Raw genomic sequence first — 27,241 nt, forward strand, 5'->3', positions numbered from 1 at the left:
CAACGGAGGTAATTGGCGAAATAGTTGCGGAAGCATGGATCGCGTTCAATCACTTCAAGCTCATTCTGTAGGGGGGTGCAAAGACCGAGCCGCGATTTGTACCCGTCTCCATGACGGCAGGCAACTGTCCATCCTTTACCCAGACTATCGCATGAGTCTTGGCTGTGGGGAAAACTAAGCTACCCAAGCACGACTCACTTAATCCACCAGGAAGTTTCGTTACCAGCGCACACTCTGCTGCAGAGTGAGAGTGCATTCAGGTGATCACGCTGAGTTGAAATCAGTTTTTTCTTGCGTATTTTTTTCCGAAAAATTTCGACATATACTGGTATTTTTTTCCCCGATATATCGATATGAAAACGGCAAATCGAGTGCCGATATTTTTATTTTATATTACATTTTTTTCACAATTTACGGAAAATACTTGAAGTTGTCCTGCTACAATTTCGAAAGAACATTATTTTACTTTCGCTGCGTGAAGGATTCTTACTATGTTTTGAACTTTCATCACCTCCAATCTTTCTCTTTGATTGTGCGAATCAAGTATATGTGACATAAGAGAAGAACACCGATTCCACTGAGGGATGGCGATGTGAATGGTATAATAAGATTTCCGATGTGAAGAAACAGCACGCCAGTTGCGTTAAAATTTCAACGCAACCAGTGTGCTGTTTCTTCACATCAAATTCTTCAAAAACGGTGGTTGAAAATGATGAACAAAAATCTAAATGACTAGATAGGTCTTTACTGTGAGCGAAGACGTGTGAGAGGAAATGTCGACGTAACCGGCGTTCGACGTTACTAACAGAAAGTGCAACGATTAGCTTCACCACGCAGTTTTGATACTACAGCTGCTAGATCGCTGGCGTTTGCAGAAATGAAAAAATCAGGGTAGTCAGCATGAAGTGTTCCCGACAAATCCGATATGTGATGACACCTTTTACTGCACCGCTTACATGCAGTTCCATTGTCAGTAAAGCGGTTATCGCCAAGCGTAAACGTGCATCGTTTTCTTTTCAGTTCTTACTCTAAAGCGGATAGGCAGGCTGCTAGCTTGTTGATTTACAGAATATCTAGTAACAAATCAATACTTAAATATATAGCTCTAAAACCGGCAGTATATTTGCAATATGCAGCCGATATTTTTATAGGCAGGTACGTCGACATTTCTTGCGCCGATACATCAACACTTATATCGATATATCGAGGTCCAATAATGACTTTTCTAAATATCGATGTATCGAATTCTCGATATTTTTAGAAATATCATCAGTGCTAGCGCCATCCCCTGCGGTATCTCATGTCATTCGGGCCCGCGGCGGGACCGAGCTGCTACGGGCTGTCCATCTTGCCCTCCGCGCACCCGCCACTCAGTGTCCTCTATGGAAGGTTGCATTACGAGGTGCATTCAAGTTCTAAGGCCTCCAATTTTTTTTTCTAATTAACTACTCACCCGAAATCGATGAAACTGGCGTTACTTCTCGACATAATCGCCCTGCAGACGTACACATTTTTCACAACGCTGACGCCATGATTCCATGGCAGCGGCGAAGACTTCTTTAGGAATCCGTTTTGACCACTGGAAAATCGCTGAGGCAATAGCAGCACGGCTGGTGAATGTGCGGCCACGGAGAGTGTCTTTCATTGTTGGAAAAAGCCAAAAGTCACTAGGAGCCAGGTCAGGTGAGTAGGGAGCATGAGGAATCACTTCAAAGTTGTTATCACGAAGAAACTGTTGCGTAACGTTAGCTCGATGTGTGGATGCACTGTCTTGGTGAAATAGCACACGCGCAGCCCTTCCCGGACGTTTTTGTTGCAGTGCAGGAAGGAATTTGTTCTTCAAAACATTTTCGTAGGATGCACCTATTACCGTAGTGCCCTTTGGAACGCAATGGGTAAGGATTACGCCCTCGCTGTCCCAGGACATGGACACCATCATTTTTTCAGCACTGGCGGTTACCCGAAATTTTTTTGGTGGCGTTGAATCTGTGTGGTTCCATTGAGCTGACTGGCGCTTTGTTTCTGGATTGAAAAATGGCATCCACGTCTCATCCATTGTCACAACCGATGAAAAGAAAGTCCCATTCATGCTGTCGTTGCGCGTCAACATTGCTCGGCAACATGCCACACGGGCAGCCGTGTGGTCGTCCGTCAGCATTCGTGGCACCCACCTGGATGACACTTTTCGCATTTTCAGGTCGTCATGCAGGATTGTGTGCACAGAACCCACAAAAATGCCAACTCTGGAGGCAATCTGTTCAACAGTCATTCGGCGATCCCCCAAAACAATTCTCTCCACTTTCTCGATCATGTCGTCAGACCGGCTTGTGCGAGCCCAAGGTTGTTTCGGTTTGTTGTCACACGATGTTCTGCCTTCATTAAACTGTCGCACCCATGAACGCACTTTCGACACATCCATAGCTCCATCACCACATGTCTCCTTCAACTGTCGATGAATTTCAATTGGTTTCACACCACGCAAATTCAGAAAACGAATGATTGCACGCTGTTCAAGTAAGGAAAACGTCGCCATTTTAAGTATTTAAAACAGTTCTCATTCTCGCCACTGGCGGTAAAATTCCATCTGCCGTACGGTGCTGCCATCTCTGGGACGTATTGACAATGAATGCGGCCTCATTTTAAAACAATGCGCATGTTTCTATCTCTTTCCAGTGCGGAGAAAAAAAATCGGAGGCCTTAGAACTTGAATGCACCTCGTAGTATAAGCAGAACACTCTGCCAGCCCCAACAGTCAATGATTTTTAACTTCTGATGAGAATGGCGAAGACAGCTATCGAAAGCTCGGAGTATTTCATTTGAAGTCATGCGGTTTGTAGAACTCTGAGGACATGTACAGTTTTATGTTATGCATTTTCCTGTATGTTGTGCGAGAGCGGAAACATGCTTACCTTTCCACAGAAATCGATTTGAAAATCGATGAAAAAGCTTGTGCTGCCGGCTCAAAAGCGCGAACTGTGGGAAATGTTACCTGCACGAAATTTTTAAGCGCAGGAAAACAATGAATTCAGAGAATGGGGATTACGATTGAACAAAAACACGTAAATGGTGCGAAAAATGAAATTCGGAAATGTAGGAATTGGTTTTACTCTAATTATACTATTAGCTTGTTCATAAACGAAGATTATTCGGAAAATAAGGAACGATCGGTCGCAAAATGGAAACCACAATGAAAATCTGATGAAGTTTTGCACAGGTGTGTTGGACAGTGTCTCTAGTATGCCTATCGATCGCGTTACTAGAACAATAGTGTCTCCCGCCAAGTATGAGGGCCTGGTGCGAAATTTCGCCTTAAGCTATGCAGCCAACATTACATAACTGTCGTGCGTTTTCTTCTTCAAGACAATTCTCAGCTGCATTCTGCAGGGGCAATGAACATGCTCCTGCATCGTTTTCAATAGGAAATGTTTGATTACCCACAATACAGCTCGTAATTGTCTCCCTCTGAGTTTCATCTCTGCTCACACATGAACCGCTGGCCATGAAGACAAAATTTTGGCAGAGACAACGAGCTGTAGGCCAGTGTAGAGAACTGACGGAAAGCACTGGCGGCTGCTTTCTATAACGAGGGTATTGGAAAGCTGGTACAACGCTACGACAAACTTCTAAGTCGGATCGGCGACTATGGTGATAAGTAGCTGGAAGTTGTAGCTACTGTTGCAAATGAAACAGTTTTGATTTCCACTGTGGTTTCCATTTCGCGACCTATCGTTCCTTACTTTCCGAATAGCCCTCGTATATAACACTGACCAGATACTAAATGTGCACTGTAGAAATCAACAGGAGAAATGATGACCAGATAACTATTTCTTCAAAATTTCTAAATCGTAAATCGCATGTATGGGAAAAATGTTTTGCCGATACTGGCATAAAAACTTGGGGGTACCGATGACCACATATCCATCTTCCTTTTTTTTTTTTTAAGGAATTACACACACAGCTTTCTTGCATAGTACCCACAGCTGTCTTAAGTCAGAGTAATTTCTGTTTAATTTACGTTAGGGGAGGTCATTTATGTAATAAGGGAAAGCTGCTACTAAGCTACTTGTAAGCTTTCTGACACACTGCGTCCATTGGAATATTCGTTTCGCGGTGTGACTGCTGTTTGTGTGTCACAAAAGACAAAAATAATGATCGGCACAAAATCTGTGAGTCTACCATCATTTCAGTTAAATGCATTAAAAATTGTACAGTGAAGCGCTTGTTACACAGAGAGTTGTAGAACGTTTATATAATTTAATATTGTGGTGAATTGTCGTACCTCTGATCAACAAATAATGACGAATATTCAAAAATATGAAAGGACGTTGTAACTTAAAGAACTTATCAAGAATATGACGCACAATATTAGGATACGAGATACGAAAAGTAGTAAACGACTGTTGCTATTTGAGCAGCATAATAAATTATGATAGCCAAAGCACGGAAGATATAAAATGCTGATTGCCAATAGTAAGAAAAGCAGTTCTAAAAAAAAGAGAGACATTTCTTACGATAAAATATAAATTTAAACGTTAGGAAGTCTTTTCTGAAAGCAATATTATTGTGTGGAATGTAGCCTTGTACGGAACTGAAACGCGGCCGACAAGCTCTTCAGGCAATAAGAGAATAGCTTTTGAAACGTGATGCTACAGAATAAAGCTGAAAACTACATGGATGGTTCGAGTAACTAACGTGGCGATATTGAATCAAACGGGGATGAAATAAGCGTTACCGTTCAATTTAGTAAAAGCAGGAACTGGTTGACAGGACACATACTAAGACACGAATGAAATGTGAATTTGGTAATGGAGGGAAGTGTTATAGTTTGTAGAGGAAGACTAAAGGATGAATAGAGTAAGCAGGCAAATGGATGTAGGTTGCAGTAGTAATTTGGAGATGAAGAGGGGTGCACAGAATAGACTAGCCGGAGAGCTGCATCAAACCAGTCTTAGAACTGAAGACCACAACAACAACATGTTGGATGAAGATGTGATCATCATCCAAATCTTTGTTCTTCGTCAGTGGAACGTAAATTGCGACATCTGACTTCAACAGCCGAAACAACAGACCAGGCTCCAACATATCGAACGGCTTTAAGTTGTTACCAATATTTTAATATCCTCGGACGGGACGCAGAATAAAAGACTTGCAGATGCGGATAATTGCGGATGAGGTCCAGACACGGGTAACATTTCGCCTATCAGCTCATATCTCCATGCATCGTCATCAAGTACAGCACCTGTTCTCATGGAACTGGGAGCCACTGGGTACACAACCCGGCCACCACCGTTTCTCATGGTCGGTAATTTGGACAGCATGAGTTAACATTTCTGATAATGCGAAGTCCCATGTTGAGAGTGCTGTGCTGACCTACCTCAGTACTTAACAGCGTTCGGTTGTTGATCCAACAGGGCATTCTCCAGACCTCTCAACCACTGACAACAACTGACTATGGACTGCCAAGAGAGTAGTACGCCACCAATTGCTAGCCACTACGATTGGTGAACTCTGGCACAGAGTTGAAGCAGCAAGCAGTGGCGTATTGGCACATGTCAACCAAGCTCATCCCGACTCAACTCGCAATCAGGTTGGCGCTGTTATTGCTGTCAGAGGTGGGAGCTCTGTGTACTAAATTTCGCACCCTCAATTTCATCTACAAATGTAATCATACGTTCTGCTTGCTATTCTGTGTACAGGCAATACATAAAGTTTCGTTATCTGCTATCCTACTTCGCGTTTCAATTTTAATATCCAGCATATACTCATTATTATTATTATTAGCTGTTTCAAGCCACACGTTGCTGAGGCTCATTCTGGTTAAATGGAAAAGAAAGAAAGAGGAAGCGCACATTTCAAATATGTAGGGGAATTAGATATACGTCCTGATCTCCTTCACCCCACTGTCTCTGTCCATCTCCTCCTTTCCCCTTTCTAGGTCCTTCTTCTCCTCTTTTCTCTCTCTCTCCGTCACCTCCTTTTCGCTTTCTTTGTCCTCCCACCCCTCTGTCCTCTCCCTGGCCTTGAGCCTTGTTAATTATTATAGCAAATTCTGATTTTGTAGTAGCATTCTAAGCATAAGACGATAACCCAGTATTTTATTTTGCTAGAAGCGCGCCTTGATGTAGTTTGATACACGTGAAGTAAGATATGGTACAAAAGTGGAGTGAGGTACAAGCGACAGTATGTACCAGTCCCGTGGGAGATTCCGCCAACTGTACTGAACTTGCTTCCGATTGGTCGACACGTTCGGGTGCTAGGCGCCAAAACGCCTAACTTCTCTTATTAACTATTTATATAATTTTCATTGTATTTAACCAAGTTTTTAGTATGACAATCTCTCATGGTTACCCTACGAGTCTATCGTTTGTTTATTAAATTTCACTAGTTTTGAGAAACATAAGATTAACGATATTGCAACCAAAGTGCTTCGAATACCTTCGGGTCACTTTGGGGCGCCTGGGAGACGAAGCACTTTGGCTGCGATAGTCACTCTGTTTCGGGCGTTCTGGAGGGCCAGACACGTATGTCAGTATCGTGCGTTACTTATATATAAATATGTAATAATCACTCTGTTTCAGATGTTCTTCAGAACCGGACATGTTGTACTCTATATCGGGTGTAACTGTGTTGTATGTAATACTCATTCTGTCTAGTGCGTACCGAAGACCTGGACATATGTGTCATATTTCGCTCGTTGGATGGAAAAGTTACCATACAATTAAGAAAGCTATGCTGAGTGTTGTAAAAGACAATGTAAATCTGTGAATATTTGAATAATAACCAAGCAGGATACATTAATGAGAAGTGTCGCCTACCATCACTATCAGCGCTACAGATCTTGCCCTGTGTAGATATAGAGACTGACCTGGCAAGGGGCATCCCGCAAAAAGCGCAATCACAGGTTCGAATTGACAGCGTAGCAGCCTCCGCCGAAGAAGATCCCACGACTGACGAGCTGTCTTCTGCGCTGGGGACATAACTGTAGAAGACGACAGGTTCGTGGAAAGGACGATCAGAGACTCTTATTCAATCTCTCCAGCTTCCAGATCTGACTTCCAAAGGGACACACAATTTATACCCATATATTCAACTTTCCTGTTTGCTAACAACGTCGCACTATTATGTATTTATATATATTTATATATCAAAAATACACTGCGGAAAAAAATAGTACACCAAGAAAGCCGATGTCGATTTCGATCCGATGACAGCATATGTCACCTGGGGAATAGTGGATATACTGATAATGGTTTCAGCGTCGTCCGCCAACAGACGGCGCAGTGGCATAGCTACCAGAACACCACCTGTGTCTACGCTTTAATAGGGAGTGCTCACAGCCAGAAGGCTCACTGTGGTGCAAACGGGTGGAGCAAGCAGGCAACCGTACCACGGAGACGCACTCGGGCTTCTTACACCCAAGCGAGAGAGTTTGAAGGGGGTCAAACTGTGGCCTTCCGAGTGGTGGGATGGTCCTTTCGGAGAACTGAAACACAAGTTAGACGTGCTGTGTCGGTTATGCTGTGATGCAGGTACCAGTGGTCACGTGAACTTTCTCACACCCGTAGACGAGGTTCTGGACATCCACGCAGCACCCACGCTCGCCAGGATCCTCGTATTGAAAGGGCAGTAGTGGCAGATCAATCAGCTACCTCGGCACAGACAAGAAGGCTTGCGAGCCCAGACATTTCAACACGAACTGTAGCGAATTAGTGGTCTCTAGCCCGTCTTCCACTCACGCCATAGTATCGACATGCGCGGCTCGACTCGTGCCGTCAGAGGATCACTTGAAGATGGAATGACTTGCCGTTGTCTTCAGCGATGAAAGCGGATTCTGACTGCACGGAAGTGATGGTCGTTTGCGCGTACGACGTAGACCTGGTGAGCGCTGTCTCGTGGAATGCATTCGTGCAAGACACGCTGGCCCCACCTTGGGCCTTATGGCCAGGGGTATAGTAAGCTACAATTTTCGTTTACCTTTAGTGTTTCTGTAGGACATATTAACCAGCACTCGGTAAGTGCAGGATGTTGTTAGACCTGTTGTTCTGCCGTTCTTGCAGCAGGAAGGTGATGTGTTTTTCCAACAGGATAATGCTCAGACAAAAAAAAGGTTCAAATAGCTCTAAGCACAATGGGACTTGACATCTGAGGTCATCAGTCCCCTAGACTTAGAACTACTTAAACCTAACTAACCTAAGGACATCACTCACAACCATGCCCGAGGCAGGATTCGAACCTGCGACCGTATCAGCCGCGCGGTGCGCAGCCACAATTGCCCGTCAAACTCAACGTACTCTACAAGACATTCAACAACTTCCCTGGCCAGAACAATCTTCGAACTTCTCTACAATCGAGCAGGTGCGGGATATAATGGGACGAGAAGTGATTCGTGCGACTTGTCAACCAACAACTCTTACAGCACTAATTGAACAGGTCCAGCAGGCATGGCATAACTTATCCCAGAATAGTATTCGCCATGATCGAGTGGATGCCAGAGTAAACGCCTGCAGTGCCGTCCGAGGAGGCTACATTACGCACTGATATAGGTATTTCAACACGGGCCGATACTTGGTACCTCAGAACTGCTTGTGCTATTGATCTGTAAATGTAAACATTTCATATACTCCATTTGTACAGAGTCAACAATTAACCTTGATTGAATTGGAAACCTCTAAAAGAGTGCACTAATTCTTTTCTGGCAGTGTATGTATCCTATACGAGTCCATACATTTCTTACAGTAATACACTCCTGGAAAAGGAAAAAAGAACACATTGACACCGGTGTGTCAGACCCACCATACTTGCTCCGGACACTGCGAGAGGGCTGTACAAGCAATGATCACACGCACGGCACAGCGGACACACCAGGAACCGCGGTGTTGGTCGTCGAATGGCGCTGGCTGCGCAGCATTTGTGCACCGCCGCCGTCAGTGTCAGCCAGTTTGCCGTGGCATACGGAGCTCCATCACAGTCTTTAACACTGGTAGCATGCCGCGACAGCGTGGACGTGAACCGTATGTGCAGTTGACAGACTTTGAGCGAGGGCGTATAGTGGGCATGCGGGAGGCCGGGTGGACGTACCGCCGAATTGCTCAACACGTGGGGCGTGAGGTCTCCACAGTATATCGATGTTGTCGCCAGTGGTCGCGGAAGGTGCACGTGCCCGTCGACCTGGGACCGGACCGCAGCGACGCACGGATGCACGCCAAGACCGTAGGATCCTACGCAGTGCCGTAGGGGACCGCACCGCCACTTCCCAGCAAATTAGGGACACTGTTGCTCCTGGGGTATCGGCGAGGACCATTCGCAACCGTCTCCATGAAGCTGGGCTACGGTCCCGCACACCGTTAGGCCGTATTCCGCTCACGCCCCAACATCGTGCAGCCCGCCTCCAGTGGTGTCGCGACAGGCGTGAATGGAGGGACGAATGGAGACGTGTCGTCTTCAGCGATGAGAGTCGCTTCTGCCTTGGTGCCAATGATGGTCGTATGCGTGTTTGGCGCCGTGCAGGTGAGCGCCACAATCAGGACTGCATACGACCGAGGCACACAGGGCCAACACCCGGCATCATGGTGTGGGGAGCGATCTCCTACACTGGCCGTACACCACTGGTGATCGTCGAGGGGACACTGAATAGTGCACGGTACATCCAAACCGTCATCGAACCCATCGTTCTACCATTCCTAGACCGGCAAGGGAACTTGCTGTTCCAACAGGACAATGCACGTCCGCATGTATCCCGTGCCACCCAACGTGCTCTAGAAGGTGTAAGTCAACTACCCTGGCCAGCAAGATCTCCGGATCTGTCCCCCATTGAGCATGTTTGGGACTGGATGAAGCGTCGTCTCACGCGGTCTGCACGTCCAGCACGAACGCTGGTCCAACTGAGGCGCCAGGTGGAAATGGCATGGCAAGCCGTTCCACAGGACTACATCCAGCATCTCTACGATCGTCTCCATGGGAGAATAGCAGCCTGCATTGCTGCGAAAGGTGGATATACACTGTACTAGTGCCGACATTGTGCATGCTCTGTTGCCTGTGTCTACGTGCCTGTGGTTCTGTCAGTGTGATCATGTGATGTATCTGACCCCAGGAATGTGTCAATAAAGTTTCCCCTTCCTGGGACAATGAATTCACGGTGTTCTTATTTCAATTTCCAGGAGTGTATATAAAACTTTGAAGTAAATCAGTCGAGAACTTTTTCCGATTTTTGGTAACAATATTTCCCATTTATATATTACATATCTATATTTCCGTTAGGTATTTCCGTCCGGATATTCATCACAGTGTTGTGTAAAAGTTTTCGAGTGTTTAATAACAGCATTTCCCCCTTATACACAGCACATTTATGTGCATATTACCTATGGCGCTCCATTAGGTGTAAGACAACATCCACATATTCAACAGAAGCGTTGTGTCAAAATTTCAATGAAATCGGTGAAGAACTTTCGGAGATTTACGATTCTGAACAAACGAGCATTCACATCCAGAATGAGATTTTCACTCTGCAGCGGAGTGTGCGCTGATATGAAACTTCCTGGCAGATTAAAACTGTTTGCCCGACCGAGACTCGAACTCGGGACCTTTGCCTTTCGCGGGCAAGTGCTCTACCATCTGAGCTACCGAAGCACGACTCACGCCCGGTACTCACAGCTCTACTTCATGTAAGCGCACACTCTGCTGCAGAGTGAAAATCTCATTCTGGAAACATCCCCCAGGCTGTGGCTAAGCCATGTCTCCGCAGTATCCTTTCTTTCAGGAGTGCTAGTTCTGCAAGGTTCGCAGGAGAGCTTCTGTAAAGTTTGGAAGGTAGGAGACGAGATACTGGCAGAAGTACAGCTGTGAGCACCGGGCGTGAGTCGTGCTTCGGTAGCTCAGATGGTTAGCCGGCACGGTAACTCAGCGTGTTCGGTCAGAGAGCCGGTTGGCCTCTGTAATAAAAAACTGAGTTGAAGGATCAACAAACGAACTTGAACGGATGTCATGAAACGTCCGCAATGACCAAACACAACGATCGAAAAAAAAAAAAGATGGTAGAGCACTTGCCCGCGATAGGCAAAGGTCCCGAGTTCGAGTCTTGGTCGGGCACGCAGTTTTAATCTGCCAGAAAGTTTCGAACATTCACATTTTTATTTATATAGATTTGTGGGGATATCGATACCTCAGAGCATCGCTGGCGAGCGAGAATTGTTTCATCTCTGCACAGGACAGAGGCGATAGTACATTCTGAGCTATGCTTGTGAATAACTGTGTTTCATGTATCGTTTTTGTTCAATAAACTGTGTACCAGTATCATCGCTTCTGTCTCGTTATTGGTACATTCCCAGCGCCTCTTGGTGAATTGCACCAAACATTATTATTATTATTGACTCAATGCGGAAATGTAACGTTGCCATTAATTATATCATATAGCAAGTTCAAAGACTCTAAAGTAATCGACTGTAAAAACATAGGTCAACAAATAGAAGTAAATAAGTATCGCTATCATCGTCTTCGTGGAGTGCGCGTCGCTGGGTGCTTGCATCTCACGAAACTATTTTTCACTGACAGCAGGTCGTCCATTTTGTTGTGTTTTTGTGTTGTATATCGTCACACATCCCTTTTAATTAGCAGGGTGTTGTACACTGCAGTTGTTGCATCCGCCAGAAATTTATTTAGGCAGCGGACATTCCCTTCTGCCATGGCTTACTCCATGCTTGATACACCTGAGCATCTTTGCAGGTCGTCAGGCTACCTGTTTAAACCTCTGGCATCAGCACTGCTGTCAGCCTCGGACAGTGTGTCGTCTCCCCACTATCATAAATGTAGGAATGCAGTTGATTAAGCTGCAAAATTTTCCTGTGTTCTTCGGTGTCAGGAGGAACAAAGAAACTTACTGCTGAGAGATGCTACAAGCACGACGCTTCAAAATAACTACATGTAAACCTGTGCTGTTTTGTTATCATCCAGAAATATGTCCATCTAAAAAAATACTGGATATTTTAAAAAGGACTTAATAACTTTGAAAATTCATATAAATTAATTCATAGTTCATGGAGAGGTGATTGTAGTTTCAATCAGTAGGGAAATACATCAAGGGGCATACCCAGGATCTGAACTGGGGGGGGGGGAGGGAGGGGGCAGGTCATACTAGTCTCAGGAAACAAGGACTCGAGACAACATACACCACTTATTATTAAATAAAACAGTAAACCAGTGAAAAACTACTTCTAATAAACATTTTAAATACAAGAACGCACTTCTACAATCCGAGAAAACATGCATTTCTTATTAAATAAAACAGTGAACTAGTGAAAAACTGCGAATATCTGCCCCTCGCTGGGTGCGCCCATGAAATACATTAAGTTTTGTCCCGCTTCATTCGCTAGTGCCGAATCGCACCGTAAGGAGCGCTAACGGCAGTTGCGTTAAAGATGGCTGCCTTCACCGGACCCGAGCATACTAGCTGTGTGTTTTGGTTTGAAAAATCGAAGTCGGCGACGACAACAGTTCAACGTAGTTTCCGTACCAAGTATGCTAAAGATCCTCCTATTAGGCCTACAAATTATGAGTGGCATACATGTTTTGTAGAAATATGGTGCTCGGTAAGACATGGGAAATCATCAGGTCGTCCAAGCACAACTGACAACGTAGTTGAGCGAGTGAAACAATGCTTAGCCAACAGCCCTACGAAATTGACCTGGCGTGCACCTCGCGAACTGCAAATTAAACACATATGACTGTTCAGCGTGTGTTGAGTAACCGTTTACATTTGATACCGTACAGTTTGACAATCTTACAAGCAATAAAAGACACTGATGAAATTGCTCGCAAGAACTTTGTGCGGATATGTTAAACCGACCACACGAGGATGAACATTTATTGGACATAATCATCTTTTCTGACGAGTCGACTTTTCACTTAATTGGTAGGGTTAACAGACATAACTGTAGAATTTGGGGCAGTGAAAATCAACATCAAACATTGCAATGTGTTCGTGATTGCCCTAAATTGAGCGTTTTTTGTGCATTGAGCAAGAACAAAGGGTACTGCCCCTTTTTTTCTGTGAGAGAATCGTCAATGGGATAGTGTACCTGGGTATATTACAACAACACAGATCGATGAGAATGACCAAGAACGAAATGTTTACTTCATGCAAGATGGTGCACGACCCCACTACCTGGCTGATGTCGGGGATTTTCTCAGTGACCTCTTTCCAGGTCAATGGGCTGGCTGTGATGCGCCAATTGCATGGCCCCACGTTCCCCAGACCTGACACCATTCGCTTTTGTTTTGTTTTTTAAGAGGATTCATCAAGGATATCGTGTTTGTACCTCCTGTGCTGGCTTCTCTACCTGAACTTGGGAGTAAGAATTTACACCACCACTGAGCAAGTTACACCTGCAATGCTACAGAGAGTTTGGGAAGAAACTGACTTCCGAAGGGACATGTGCAGGACAATGGAAGCCACATACATCATCTTTAGTTTAAGTTTAAAAAAAACTTTGTGTGTTCCCCTACAAAATAACACTAAACCCAGCTCTATATCTTCTTTCAATAAATTTATATGAATTTTTAAATTTGTAAAGTCCTTTTTGAAACGCCTCGTATTTATTCCCAGAAACATTAGGCTACTGGACACGATACAAAAAGAACAAGGTAAAAACTAGGCAAATTCAAAACATATGTGCCAGTGAAACAGATATTATGAATCTAATGCACTGCTTTTCGTTACCTTAGAATCACGTGTCTATTAAAACCAAGAAGACTGCGCCGTTCCAGTGTGTTAAGTTTTGGACATTAATAAACGAAATGTTGCTAAATAACAGTCCCAAGTAGCTGCTGACTCAAGACATTCTGAGAGCTATCTTCGTATATCTTCACAGCGGTTACACGAAATGGGACTCCGTGGTCCTCGTTAATACACCAATTCTTAATTTGCTTTACTACGTTATTTGCGTAAAACGTAGCACTAGCGTGTGCATTGCGTCGCCGCTGGGGCATCAAGAAATCATGAGTAGCATCCTTGACTTTTGCAAAGCATGCCTAGTGCCTACGTCGTTAGTATTAGCGCACTGTTTAAAATTACACTGGGGAACACGAATCGAGTTTATTTTCTGTGGCTTGCATACGCTGCGTGGCTTTGTCCTCGGATCAATCGTCATATGGACGGGCAGCTCGTCGAAATACCAATCATTTCACTTCTCAAAAGAGTGTCTTGTCTTGTTTCAAGCATGTTTATGGCAACTGAACAAAAATTATCAACCGCCTATGCTTTCAACAAAAACTCTCTGAGAAAAAAAAATCAGCATACAAAATCTATATTTGATTTACTATGTACCTACTTTTAGTAGGACGGTTTCTGATAACCCATGTTGTAAGTGGCATCACAGGTACTCCTCTATATGCTTTCCATGTGAACATAAGTCAATGAAATCATCGAAACCTGTGAAGGGTCTATGCTATTTGTTACACGCCCTATACGAATCCATGCCCACTGAAGACTGCTTGGTGGTTTGGGTGCCAAATAGTTCACATAATCCTCAAACAAGACTGCATTACATTGAAATTCTCATCCGCCTTGATAACAGTAACCGTTATTTGCTGGCTTCATTATATCCACAGCAACAGCTTATTGATACACTATTATTTCTTAGGTGTAGTACATCATTTGCGTTTTATTGAGGCACCGAATTTACACGAATCCGGTACTCGAAAACAGGTCTTATGTGAAGTTGCAAAAACTGTAACCACTGTACATTTTAGGAAATCAAACTGACTTCAACTCCAATTCATTTCATTTGGGTTAGTTTGGTTGATTTTTTTTTTCATTTTTAGTACGGTATTTGCAATGCTGATGTCGTTTCTGCTGAACTTTACCATGGACAACAATTAAAACGCCAAAGAAAGTACGGCTTTTTTCCGTTACTCTGCAGAATGATGGGTGGTGTTAACAAATCACTGTGTACGTTTCAAGCCTTCCTAATTGCGAAATAATGCAAAGGAAGGCTTTTTTTGTATTACTGAGGGCCCGCAGTGTGATGTATGTCTTGCAGAAACATTACAAGCAGAGAAATCCAAATCGCTTCTATAAAGTTTTTATGGCTTTATTGGTTTGCGACGGGCCGTTTTCTAATGCAATGCCATTTTCTAGATGCTCTAGCTGTTTTTGGCGTCGATAAAACATCTACTGGTGCTGTCACTGACTATAGGTAGCGTGATACATTATTGTACCGACTATACCGCGATATGTCGATCTTTAACGTTGTTGTAGACGAGATTTTTTTGTTGGATATGGCCTTTTTGTTCTGTTTACAAGTACACTTATAAGGCATTATTAACAAATCAATCGATATTTCATGGACGTCAAAAAAAGCTGGACGCAGCTAGAAAATGGTGCTGTAGCCTAAATTTGCCCATCGGAAACCATTAAAGCACTAAACACTTTAAATACAGCAGCGATTTGGATTTCTCTTCTTATAATTTATCTGCAAAGGAGAATATTTTCTCTGTGAACTGGCGTGAACATGTTTATGTAAGCCTCAAATTGCGTTCGTATGTTTCTTATCATTAATTATTTCTAATACGTAACTAGCGCACAGATGCATGCTTAATCCATCACACAACAATAATAAAGTTAATGAAATTTTATCGGGCTTCCATTTCGATGGCTGCGTTTAAATTCTGCGATCTTTCGATGAGTGTCACTCATCATCTGGAGATTGCGTGGCTGTCTCTCCCCACGCCTTCCCTCGTGCGCGGGATTCGGCGACCTGTGGTGGGAATGTTTGACTCTCAGTGCATTCATTCTTGCCCAGAATCGCGAAGCCTCCAATACTAGGTGCGTTCTTCGCCTTGCTGCTAGTTCAGGGTTCCATAACGAATTTAACTGCTAGCCCTCGTCCCTGTTGACAAGACTGTCATGGAGCCTTATCTCACGCGATTCTTTGATGACGCTCTCCCAAAAGCCATTATTTCAGCACATTTTTGTTGCCTCACATTCCAATGTGTTCCCCGCGTTGAGGCTATTCTGTCACTGCTGGTTATCATTATGCCCCAGGCGTACGCATCTAATGTGTTCCACGCAGCGTTCCGAAATGCAGCGCTGTGTTTGCCTGATGTGCTGGCGGCCTCATTTGCATAATAGAATAGCTTTTCTTTTTTAATCTGCTGGATTTATTAGTTGTCCCATAATTTACGTTCTTTAATATCATTATGAACAACTGTAAAACACGTTTTCGGTGCCTGGTAAAAAAATATTAAAAAAAAAAGAATAAAAATGGTTAACACCGGAGTGAATACAAACGAACAAGCATCACTGAATGAGAACTCTCTGGAGTAAACTGTAGGCGAGCATAAGCGAACGGCATTCGATCACATTAGGTTCTCATTCGTTTGTGTTCGCTGGTCGTCGGTTCCTACGGGAACTATCAAATGAAATTCGAATCCGCCCTTCTTCGGCATAACAATACAGAAAGCCTTCGTCTCCTAACTTGTCTACGCTTTTGTTGTTGACAATGTTGACATGAATTGCGTGAACGATGGAGTGGTCTCAAAAGCAACTGCAGATATCTCAAGTGCTTCTGGGATCCAAGAGATCCATAGCATACATGCCGAAGGCAATTAAAAATCATTCCTAGAAACGTGCCGAAGTGTTCAAAGATCCAACTGGAGTCTTGAGAAAGGCAATAGATTCATTAATCGGTCCTTAGATTAACAATAATATTGGGCAATGATATTGGGGAACATATTGACGGTTGGTTTCAGACAGCAAATCAATATTAGTGTTAAATCTCGGATGTGCAAACATGGCGGATACGGACGCTAGCTGTTATTTGTCTCTCGGGCTGGCTTTGCGCTCACGTAAGGAAAAAAGAGGGAGCCCGGATGGATGAAGGAGAGGTAAAAGGAGAAGGACTTGTGGATAAGTGTGCCAAATGATTATACGTTCTAAGCATGGGCGCTCGCTCATTTTATGAACTTTTGCAAATTGTTACACCCACAATTAAGATTACGTCTACGCAACATTCATTTATTTGCATCCAATTTTATAAACAAGAAGTGCATACGTTTTTATTTAAATCGCACTACAAATTTCTTGCTTTGCAATACGTTCATGGCGAAAAAAAAAAGAAAATCCAGTAACTCGTCGGCACCAGCTCCGCTTTTCGATGCAATCTTATTTCTTTTCTATTCATTCCTGTAATTCGGCTGCATTAAATTTAATTCCTTTACTAATTGAAGCTTATGTGATTCCAGGTACATCTCCAGCTATATCTGGACAACAGTTAATCGTATTGATTTGCTTTCTTTTGGCGGTTACTACATCGTTTCATTTAATACAGCATAAGGCTAGCAAATCACTATATACTTCCAGTAATTCTCAAATGAACGTGTGTTTCGCTAATTTCGAAGCCATTTCCACTTCACAACACAACAAATCGCGCAAAATAAAGTTTAGCATACGAGACTGAGCCGACAAGGGTATATAATATTGTGACTCTTAAAGTTTTCCCGGCGGATGTGTTGTAAATAGTCTTCACGGGTTTGCCGCCGGATCAAATTCCACAATATTTCCTCGGAGCAACTGTCCGACATCTTCAGGTGGTTCAACCTTGCTCTAGATCCGTCTGTGTATTGCACAACCTTCAATCTCATCAACAGACCGTCAATAATACTGCGCGATATTATTGACTGTCTTGGGGCCAGTATAAGAAACTGAACAAGCACAAGTTCTTTATTTTCTTTTTTTCAGAAAAAGCTCACTAAATTTCCCTTAAATTAGACAAGTGCGAATGTGTATCTATTATGCTGACTGAAATTAAATATATACAAAATACATGAGCATTCTCGTTGATTATGTTCATGCTTTCTGTAATTACGTGGATGTTGCAACACGTGTTAAATTTTTAATAACATATAAAACTGGATACCATCTAACGAACTTTATAGAAGATTTCATCGGGTAGCCTCTGTGTGTATTTCACATCTCATTCACCACGTTTTCTTGACATTTTCGAACACAAATATCTGGACTCCCCTATATAATGCGGGATTGACCACCAGGTGTCACGAGAGGCGGAATCGCTAATATAAAAGTAGGTAGGAAGTATCGTGTTCTACATACCGTCCTCTCATTTTCTCATTCGCCCTTCACCTACCTTTCTGACTTTTAGTCGCTATAGTACACGTAGAATCCCGTGGCCGGTAGATGCGCAGACGGCAGGGCACGCCTGGAGAGAGCGATAGGGGGTGGGGGCTGCGGGCAGGCACTGTAGGGGTGATGCCAAGCGCTGGAGGCAGGGCTGTTCTAAACTGAAGCCTACGCACATTTTTTTTTTTTTTTAATATTAAGTGGGCACCCTCCTCGCTCACACTTGCATGTCTACAATTCAAAAAGATCTGCCACTTCTGCTTTGATTAGTGCCCAAAAGGAATTCCACCAAAAATGCAGCGATTTATTTTCGCCTGTCTTTTTCAGAGAAGTGGTACGAGAAGCGAATTTTCAGCAAAACCTACACACTTTTCTTGTTGTCATGTTAAAATCTACTTCTTTTGCCAAAACACAGCGAGGTTTATACAGTCTTCTCTTAACATGTTATGTACCACTGCGAGAGAATTCTGAAAAAGTGGTGTGTTTATTAAGTGAGGAACTGAGGGAAAGTAAGGTCAGTGCCTTATGAAAAAGCACATCCTCGGTACAAAATAAACGTGTAATGTCTTCACTTATGTTCCTCAAAAACCCGTAGCATTTCTCGTTTCACCCGCTATCAATAGCCCTTACAGATTAGATTCTTTCATCGAGAAAGTCTGTACTTAGTGGAATAACACTGTAGATAATAAAGTTTTGCATAATAACCATATGGCAAAATACTCTCCTCTTTGTGTGTTATTATTTGCCAAAATGATACCATTTATGAAATATAAAGAATTTTATTGATATTTCACTCTGGTTTTATCACTGGCACAGCGCGATCGCAAATGAGTGTGCTATGTCAGAGAAATTTTCTCGAAATTGGTAACAGAGATCTCCACCCAAGTCTAAAGAAATACGCAATACGTTAGCTGAATTTATGTGCAGCAAGATGTTATGTAATACGCACCAAACGCAAAATCTTAGCAACCCCTATTTTTCATTGCAAACTTTTCGAATCTCGTAGTGTCTTACTTTCAAGTAAATATCACAATAACTATGAACATTAACGAAATTACGGAAACAACATAATTAATCTAACATACAAAGTTACAAGTAAAAGAAAAATTAAATTTTTTACCGAATAGGTTCTGCAAAATCGTTTGCGAAAGATTGCAGAGTGTACGCTTAGATTGTCATCGCCGACCAGCCGAAAGGTAGCAGACTGAGTCGGTCTCCCCTGCCGAATGAACTCTGTAACTAGACGAAAATTGGTCATTGTGCATCGGCTACCTTCTATTGCCCGACGAATTTGTAGCAGTTCTGAAGCGAATGCCGTGAAGTGTCCCCTTCAGTTTAGAAATCGAGTTGGACCTACGAGGGGTTAAGTCAAGGGAGTGCAGTAGGTGGTATAGCACTTAGCAGCCCCAGCAGTCAAATCAGTAACAGCTTGCACTGTACGTGCTTGAGCATTGTCCTGAAAAATGATTGTCAGGTCCTGCAGAAAGTGTAATCACTTCTGTCTCTAAGCTGGTCGTAGGTTGTGTTCCAAAAATGTATAGCATAATTACATTTTCTGCAGGACCTGACCATCATGTTGCAGGACAATGCTCAAGCACGTACAGTGCAAGCTGTTACTGATTTGTTTGACTGCTGGGGCTGCTAAGTGCTATACCACCTACTGCACTCCCTTGACTTAACCCCTCTTAAGTCCCAACTCGATTTCTAAACTGAAGGGAACACTTCACGGCATTCGCTTCAGAACTGCTACAAATTCGTCGGGCAATAGACAGCGCCGTTCGAACTGTCAACACAACTGGCAATGCTAAGGGTATCCTACGACTTCAACATCGCTGGCAACGGGTTATACACAATGCTGGTGATTACTTTGAAGATCAGTAAAACCTTGAAACACGCATCTATTTTGTACGAGCTGTAAATAAATAACGGCCCTATTAAAGTTCCAACACTCGTATAAACATAGAATCCTCTCATGACATTCATTTCAAAAAGGTAACGTACAACCGTTCAACTGCAAGAATACTAGAGGAAAGAATCATTACTTGAAACTGGAGGAACAGCGATGTAACATTTTACGCTCATCGAATTTTGTAAAAATTCGTCGTTCTACAGCCGAGATCTAATCGTTGAGTACAGAAGGAAAGGGCTACAGTAGATCGGAAGGTACGTGTCGGACAAAGTCCAAAGGACGGGAGTTCAGTCCCCATATGGTAAGTGAACTTGGCCGCTTACCACGTCTTTTACCTGTGGCATTTGTTTGTGCTTGTGAAAAAAATAAATAATAATGCTATTGGGTTGAACTGCAGATCCCCCCTTGCACCTGGGTGAGTAACTTCGGTGGGCGGCGAGAGGCAAGTTTTGCCACCTTCAAAAGTACCATGCCCACTGAAACACAGCGATGTTCATACCAGCAATCTGAGGGCAGCTTTTTGTTACCTGCCTATTCTAAATTGATTTGGATGCGGAAATTTTCAAAGATTTGTGGTAGTTTGGAAGATTAGACTATGATAAGGCAAATAATATATTACGATATACATGCAGAACAGTATTGATTGATTTATGAATAAGAGCGCTGTGTAGGCTATGAAACTTCTTGAGATTAATGCGCTTGGCAGGACGGGGGGGGGGGGGGGAAGAGAGAGAGAGAGAGAGAGAGAGAGAGAGAGAGAGAGAGAGCGCGCAAGTGTCAGTGTCTGTGTCGGTTGGACGATGACGGTGGACGGCGAGGAAGGAGGGTGGGGGTGGCAGTGGGAGGTCAAACTGAAAAGGTTGCCTGCATTTATTGGAGAAAAGCTGTACATGCTCCATCAACCATTTGAAAACCACTGTCTTAAGTTGACAAGGACTAATAGGCGACAAGAAAATATGTTATCGCAGTATTCAGCCTATGTGAAGGAAAAGACCATCTGTTGGCGTAAGAAACTTATCCTTCCACACAGCTATTCAGGCCACATTACATGTACCGATATAACGAACACTTGGGAGAAACAGGACGATGTATGAATACAAAATGAAGTACTGAGAAAAGCTTCCAGCAATGAAAATTTAGATCATTTTGTAACTGAAGCTCTTTTTGCCTGCGTTTGGTTCCTAATTTATACTAATTTACAATACGAAATGCGGTTTTGCTTTGAGCGACCAAAACCTCTTCTTTAATACCCAAATACTTTTCACAGAAGTTTCATCTTCGGTAGCGTCAATTATTCTCTTGGTATTACATATTAATGTTCAAGCAGCTGTCGCAAAATCATACTTGCGAAAGCAAGTTACAAGACAGATGTAAAAATTAAGTAGAGCGTGCTACCGCCTACGAAGAAAAACGAAAATGCAGAAACTGTCCAAATAACTGGTGTACAAACACAAATGGCAATTCATGTTATGTTGGGAAGTGTTTACTTTTGTAAAAGGTTTCTGGATTCCACGTGCGTAATGTCCATTTCCTTTAGTAAATATGTTGCTGTTTTGATACTTTTCAAAACCTCATGTTTATTCTTTACCAAATATGGTGGTGCTTTTCTCTTTCCCAATGGTAACGAAAGTATGAAGGCAGTGGTATTTTCGAATTTATCGTACTACATGACGTTTATAAATACCAACCGGGTACATACGAAATCTGCTTTCGTGTTGTTTCACATGAAAATTAATCTATACACAAAGGCTACACGTACATTATTTTAAGTTTATTAACAGGCTACTACTAGTCTGTATTGTGAGAGGACAAATTAATTCTACATAATTACTATGTACGCTTGGGCAGACGAACGCTGTAGACAATTTGCAAAGTTAGTACAATGTCAACGTAAGTCACGCTTTAGTAACATTCATGTCTCCCACCACCGACGACGGCAGCTGGTTTCTGCAATGTGACAAATCGATAAAAATTTTCGAATACGTAAACCGCTGTAGATTAAGGTTATTACACTTGCACCAAATTTTTAACATACGTTTAAGATGGAGGAAAGCAATCACTTTTCTGTAACAGTGAGGGGAAGTGCTGTGGTTATTGAACTCTGATAAACACAAAATTCTGAATAGAAGGATTACATGCTAAGAAAACACTTCGCTTCTCTATTCGATGACGTACTAATACTTTATCGCGACGACTGGTGCTCGAAATGTGAAGTGATACATGAGAAATTATGTTCCAAGGAACTCCTTACTCTAAATGCCATTCCTCTATTTACGATATGGCTCTACTTATAAAAATATGAACTTATAGAATGTTTCCATTTAATGTTCACTACCACTATTTTTCAAGATATGGGTTAGCTGTACGTACAGTACGGCATAATTGCATACAAAATAAGACTTCGAGGATCTCCATTTTTTTTGTTTGGTTGCAATTTGATTGTTGACATCCTTGCATCATCAGAAGTCCGCGAAGTAACGAAAGTAGGTACAGATGTTAGGTAGCGGGAGGTAATGAGCTGAATAACAGGCTGATTAAATTTCGTGTACACTATGTAGCACACTTTTTCTCAGTACTGGTAATACGCTTACCTCTGATGGTGCAGTATTGATTCAGACGGAAGTGAGCACACCCGACTGACAAGTTGCCATGGAGACGGTGGGGAAGGGGGCAAAAAAAAAAAATCACCGGGGGAACAACCAAAGAAACAAGTGCACATTCATTATCGAATACAACAAATAAGAAGTAAATAATTTATCACAAGATTTACCTCTCAGCATATCACTTTGATATCGAATAATTACATCTTTGCCATTTATTTACACTCCAGTTACGTAAATCGACAACCTGATGAACAAATATTTGCGAAAATAATACAACTGCCTTCGCCAAAAGCAGCCACACCGATCATCCTGTGGGTTAGCAATACGAAAAATAAACAAGCGTAGGTGAAGATGTGTTTACACTACACTTTAATTACAGTCCCTTGACTGGGAGAGAATGTATTATTATTTCACACAGAAGCCGACGGTTAATTCTTCGGATGCACAAATTTAAGAGTAGAAATACCTCGATAGTTGATTCTATACCACAATATATCAACAAACGCAATCAGTAAAACGGTGACAGGCGCTGAAAATCCGTAAGAGAAAGTACATCACATCCAGCATATAAATCACTTTCTGTACTTTAATTTTACCTGATCAAAAGTTAATATTCGGTTTCATTAAAGACTGAAAATTGTGTAATTTTTCGAGGTCCACCTACAAGGAATGAAACTGCAAGACAAACATGCGCGTTTCTTAATTAACAACCGAAAACCACAACCGACTTCACAGATTCAAGTTCCGTACCTCTAATACTACGGAAATAACATTTATAATTCTTTTAAGTCGCCAAGTGCACCACTAACATGCATTGCATCGTAATGAGCACTTCGGTTCTGTGAACACGAACAGTGTGAAGGTGTTTAACAAAAACAGTGCGTCGCTGCCAACCAATTTCAGAGACATATTTTATACCCATTTCTCAAACAGGTGGAAAATATTTTGAGATACTGTTCAGTGTTCACTAAAATTTGCTGTTGTGGATTACTGTTACACTGACGATTTGTGACAGAAAGAAGTATTTGTGTCAGATCTCTGATACAATGCGAAACTGCTTAACTTTGCATTGCTATGTTCACGTGTATCATCTTTCGCTGTGATAATTTGCTTTCTCCCCATTTTTCCTTTTTTAATGAGGGCTTTACATTTAATTATGTTGTTTATATAAAGTGAGCAAAACACGTTTTGCCTTCGCTTTGAGAATGTGTATGCAATTTAGAAAATAATTCTAAAATTACGTCCTATAACATGAAAGATTAAAAGGATGAATTTACATGAACACAGTAGAAATCGAATTAACACGATTCTATTGTTTTACAAAAACTGTATAATGGCAAATTAAGTGGAACAATTATATTTAAGAAAATCACAGTGAGGTATTGAGAGTTAAATGTCATCTACGGTAACACTGCAAATGAGTCGAATGTCTCCGCAATTTCTTTTTACTGTACTGTATCCACGTGTGGTTTTTTTTTTTACGCGTAAGGCTACTGTATGCAACTGAAATGTTTTTTGAGGCACACAAACTTATATCATTTGTAATAAAAATATTGAGTTACTATAATCACACCCGTAACACCGAACTCCATTAAACATTGTACTCTGCTTTACACTTCTATCATGTGTGGGTTCAGTCAATCTGTTCACAGATTTTACAAGCGATTGGTTGATATGCTTACAGCCAGCCCACTGTAGCAACTGACCTTCGATGAAAGAATCTCCCCAACTCGTTTCAGAAACACTGCCGTATTCATCATTCGCTGGTTGTTAGCTACGTTGACAAATACATCTACACTTTGCGAAATACAGTTAATTGCATGTGAAGAGGGTACGCCCCCCTGTACCCGATATTAGGGCTTTTCCCGTTCCTTTGACGTAAGGAGATCGGGAAAAATGGCTATTTAAATATTTCTGTGTGTGCTGTAATTAATATAATCTTAACCTTACAGCCCCTAAGGGAGCGATATTTAGGGGGTTGTAGTATATTCCTAGAGCCATCTGTATAGCCTGTTCTTGAAATTTTGTTAGTAGACTTTCGAGGGAAGGATTCCATCAATCTTCAAGAGTCTGCCAGTTCAGTTCTTTCACCATTCAGTGACACTCTCCTCTGCATCAAACAAACCTGTGACCATTCACATCAAGTGATTTGTAAGCAGTCGCCTTTGTAGACTGATTGCATTTCCATATTATTTTGCCAATAAACTGAAGTTGGCTACATGTTTTATTCACGACTGAGTGTATGTGATCATTCCACTTCATGTCCCTTCTAAGTTTTATACCCAAGTATTTGTATGAGTTTATAGATTCCATCTGTGACTCAGTAATATTATATCCATAGCATACTGTGTTTTTTCATTCTTTGAAGTGCATACCTTTACATTTTTCAACATTAAAAGCAAGCTGCCAATCATCGCACCACTTTGAAATCTTATCAGTATCTGACAATATTTGTACAACTTCATTCAGACTATTTCTTTGTAGCTAACTGCATTGTCTGTAAAAAGTCTGAGGTTGCTATTAAAAATGTTCACCAGATCATTGATATACAACATGAATAGTGAGGGACCCAATGTTTTCCTGGGGCACACCCAAAGTTCCTTGTACATCTGTTGATGACTCTCCATCCAAGATACCATGCTGCATCCTGCCTACCAAGAAATCCTCAATCCAATCAAATATTTTATATGATACCCCTCTGAAAATATCGTGACTGTTCATGCTTGCTGCATTCAGTAAGCATAAGAGTAAGACCAAAGGCCATCTTATAGTTCTTGCCACTTCATGAGTGGCAGACATTTATCTACTAAATCTACTCCACCTTTAGTAACATTATACAAGGTTATAATCCCAGGCTTCATTTCTTCTCTATCGGTTTCATACATTTTCTTGTCATGGTGCACAGTACTCACTACAATTATGCGATTGCTTTTCTTTGGTACATAATTAACTGTTGTGCGATATTTTCTGGTTTCTCATTTAAATAAACTTCCAAATTTGAGGTGTAAGCTGTTCTTGCGTCAGCTTGAAAGAACTCTTTTATTTCATATTTAGCAGGTTTGAAAAGAATGTACATTCAAAAACTACATTGTCCTTGAAATTTTACAATCATTTCATCTTCAGTCAGATATTCTCCACGGGAATAGTGCGCCATGCAGTTTTTGGTGAAGAAGTCAAAGATATTTCATATGGGAATCAATCTGTGCTCCTTTCATCCGTCGACCGTAGTCGACTTCTCAAGTCTTAGACACTGTGCTAGAAATCCGAACCTCTGTAGAGTCATTGTAGAACAGAATATTTCTAATCCTGTACCATTTTTGTCCCAGATTTATTTTAAGTTTACTCTACCAACCTTACATATTTCACCCAAATACATCAGACCAATAAAGGCTTGAATGAAGGACTGAGAAGAATAGTATCTAGAATTAATGGCCTTGAATGCATAGGTTAGTACATATCACTATTTCATCTGTTACTTCATCAGTGAAAAACAATTGCTATATTTCTGTTTCTCTCTTTTTTATCTTCACAGTTCCCCTCATAGCTACAATATGTGATACAATATTAGTGACCTACTTCTGATACAAGGATTAGGAATGTCTTTCATCTATTTAGTGTGACTGTCCTTAACAAAAAAATGTTTATCATTGTTCTGAGTCATATCACTGTTGTCCCCACTTTGTGCATTGTGTTCACTGTATAGTTCAAAGTCTTGAGTCTACACCTCTTTCACTTGATTCTTCACTAGCCATTTCATTTGGCAGCACATAGTTACACAGATATTCTGTTTCTTATATTTTAGCCCTTTTCTGAAATAAATAAGCTGATTCAGCATTTTGAGTATGTGCTAAAATCGTATTTGTATTATGAAAAGAGAGATAACCATTGCCGTCTGGTTCCTGTACAACAAAACAGTACTTAACCGTTTGTTACTGTTGGTTCTGGCAGATGCAAACATGATAATATTACTTGTAAAAAGTCAACTTCAACCGACACTCAACAATCAAGTTTCACAACTGTGAAAGATAGGAAGCCATATTAAATGTTGCATGGGTTCAGTGTTCTAAGCGTAACAAAAAGTAATCACCAACATAGCTCTGGGTATGGGACATCCAACACGAGCAATAAAAGGTTAATGGTGTATTGTTATTGACATCATTGTACCTCCATGGTTACCAGAAAGGTAATATTCTCAGATCATGATTTTGCAGTCTGACCCCGGTAGCTGAGTGGTCAGCGCGACAGAATGTCAATCCTAAGGGCTTGGGTTCAATTCCCAGCTGTGTCAGAGATTTTCTCCACTCAGGGACAGGGTACTGTGTTGTCCTAATCATCACCATTTCATCCCCATCAATGCGCAAGTCACCGAAGTGGCGTCAAATCACAAGACTTGCACCCAACGAACGGTCTACCTGACGGGAGGCCCTAGTCACTCGACATCTATCTCTATATGATTTTGAAAATACATTTTGACATGTAATTTGTCTTTCTGAGTGCAATGAAGATTGTAATTCAGAGAGTAGTAAATGCATGTAGGCATAATAAGGATATACAATTGCTGCTACATAGTCTGTGTAGTCCCCTGTTCCTGAAGTCACA

General features: G+C 41.9%; 1 protein-coding gene across 2 annotated transcripts in view; it reads right to left on the reverse strand.

The window, feature by feature from the left end:
* LOC126174995 (uncharacterized) overlaps positions 1-22,653 on the reverse strand; it is an 897,629-nt gene extending 874,976 nt beyond the window's left edge. The window contains exon 1 of one of the 2 annotated variants that reach the window (XM_049921478.1): positions 22,631-22,653. The gene's annotated coding sequence lies outside the window, so the exon portion shown is untranslated. The remainder of the gene's footprint in view (positions 1-22,630) is intronic. The other variant, XM_049921479.1, reaches the window with a different exon arrangement.
* Positions 22,654-27,241: the final 4,588 nt, after the last annotated feature.

The sequence above is a fragment of the Schistocerca cancellata genome, chromosome 3, assembly GCF_023864275.1.
Source record: "Schistocerca cancellata isolate TAMUIC-IGC-003103 chromosome 3, iqSchCanc2.1, whole genome shotgun sequence".
Lineage (NCBI taxonomy): Eukaryota > Metazoa > Arthropoda > Insecta > Orthoptera > Acrididae > Schistocerca > Schistocerca cancellata.